Below are 2564 nucleotides of genomic sequence, written 5' to 3' on the forward strand. Positions count from 1 at the left end.
TTCTTGGCTGGGTTCTATAGTCCTCATGCAGCTCAGTGAGGGAAGCCTGGCTTGCTGTGCTACCAGGAGTCACGCACATCACCCACACAGCCTCAAAGCACATCCCTGGGCAAGCACATCATCACAGTCCTCATTTTCAAGACAAGGAAATGGAGGAGATGCAGGGGCTCCAAGGTCAAAGTCAGTAACTGGTGCCTCATTTTCCTAGACCAAAGCAAATGCTCTCTACTCAACAACACTACCAGAAACAGAGGGCAGGGCAGCACCTGCCATGTACATCTCTGTATTCATCCATCCCAGCAAGGCAGCTTTTCTAGACTCCACCTGGGTAAAGTGTCTGGTTCTGCTAATCATGCCCCTAACAGAGTGTTCTGCAAGAGAAGAAACAACTGCACTCATTAGCTGACCTTAGATCGAGATAGAATTTGGACAATTAGGATCTGATTAAATATAAAAGGCAGTTTCCTTGGAACTTGGAAGCATTCATGATTAAGATCCTTCTGGGATTAGCCAGAGCCTGTTTACTAACAGGCAGCAAAGACCCATTTATTGAACCCTGCTTACTGGAGTACCTGCCTGCTCACAGTAGAATATTTACAAGATTCATCCTCTCCATTTGTTCTCAGGCTACTGGAATCCCCAGGTTTGGGACCTGTTATTCTAAGCAGTATAAGTCCATTATGTATCACTCACCGTTGAAAAGACATCGCCATGCTGTCAAGTACCAGGCTACAACATGCTGAAATAGCAGAGATGCTCTCAAGGGCCAGCTCATAGGGAGGAACAATTCTTGATGCCAGCAGGAGACCATCTCATTATTCTTTCCCAGGGTAAATGCTGTGTACTATTTGCAGAAATGCCATGGTAAAGTCCAGAAACAGATGACAGACATGCATATCTGCATGATGACCACACACTGGGAGCCTGGCCTCTTGTTTCTGCTCTTGCCCCCCGTTTCTTGCCCCTCAGAAGAGCCAGGTAAACCCAGTTAGACATTTCCCCAGTGCTTTAAAGGCCATATCTATCTTGTCTCCACTATTTTACACTACATCCTGTCACATTTGTAGCTTCTCTCATTTCTGTTTTCCTGATCTCCAACTGTTCTCTTTTTTACTAACAGCCTATTTTCTACGTTGTATTCCATCACTGTAATGACTCCCGTTAGCCTTTTTTCCCCTCCCCTACTCTCTTCTCTTTCACCTTTTGTCTTTCTAATTTCTACCTATTTACAGTCTCACTGACATCCTGCCGCACTTTTAGCTTCTCTCATTTCTTGGAGTCTCGGAACTGCAGAGTCTGCATGCCTGAAGATGGATGACTGCGCCTGAAAGCTTGCTAAGAATTTTTTTCCCCCCCCAACTACTCAGTTGGTCTAGTAAAAGATATCCCATCTACTCAAAGAACCTTGCCTGCCTTGACTCCACATATGCAGCAAGCTGGGCTAGGTACAGCAGGTGCCCACAATAAGCACATAATCTGTCTCTGCTCACCCTCAGAACAGGAGAGAATCTGGGCGCTTGCAGCTAGGAAGTGAACTTCTTTGTCCAAGCCAAATTGTTAATCTGTCATGCAGGAGCTTCTCTGTGGCAGGATTTTTAGTCAACCTGCAGCCCTCCTGCAGGTTGACTGAAGGGAAGGGAAGGCAGCAGCAATCTTGTTTTGGATCATGAACTGTGTGAGATACCAGCCACTCACAGACCAAGGAGGCAGTGCACTACTAGGTAACTCTCCACCAAGGATCCCCAAGTGCCTTACAAACAGTAATTTGCCAAGTCACCCCCCAGCAGGCCTTACCCACACGGGACATGCTAGAGAGCTTGTCCCAACATCTTAGGCAGCGATTCTCCCAGTACACGCTAGTTTGTAGCTGCTCTCAGGTGGCCTTTCCAAATGACACTCGCTGCTGGCTGGGACAAATCACTGTGTCCTCAGCACAGGGCAAAGGAAAGAAACAAGGAGATTTTCCTTTGCCAGGCCAGGCACCCTGCACAGCCATCTACGTCTCTAGTCACAGGCAGGTCAGAAGCACCTTCCCCCAGGGAGCCCCTGCCATAGCAGTCTCCCAAGCAGCCCCTGGACCCAGCCGGACCTCTGCTCCAGAGCAAGGACCCAAAGCCATCTCTTTCCATCCAGGCCCCACGAGCTACGCGTCCCCCTTGCCAGGCCACGCTTTCTTCCTTCCCAGCTAGTGCAGCTGATGGAGCTCACCGCAGCTCCACTCCTTCCTAACCAGCGCCCCGCGGGCCTGCCCGACGCGCTCGTGGGCGGGCGCTCCCGCCAGGAGCCGGGCTCTCAGGCCGCTCGCACATGTGGGCACCTCCTTACAGTTGGGCAACGCGACACCTGGGCGCCCCGGTGGCTTCAGCGAAGCTCGACGGCACCTCCCTGAGCGGCCACAAGGCCACCCCCGGCTGAGCACCGCGACCCGGCACGGAGCGCTGCGGCCGCTAGCTCGAGGAGCCTCGCGCTTCGGGCCGGACTCACCGGACGGCTCCGCGCCGCCGGGGCCCGCGCACGTCCCACCCAAAGTCGGCCCGCCCCAACATGCACTGCGGGGCCCGCCC

Source organism: Alligator sinensis, unplaced genomic scaffold, assembly GCF_000455745.1.
Source record: "Alligator sinensis unplaced genomic scaffold, ASM45574v1 scaffold322_1, whole genome shotgun sequence".
NCBI lineage: Eukaryota > Metazoa > Chordata > Crocodylia > Alligatoridae > Alligator > Alligator sinensis.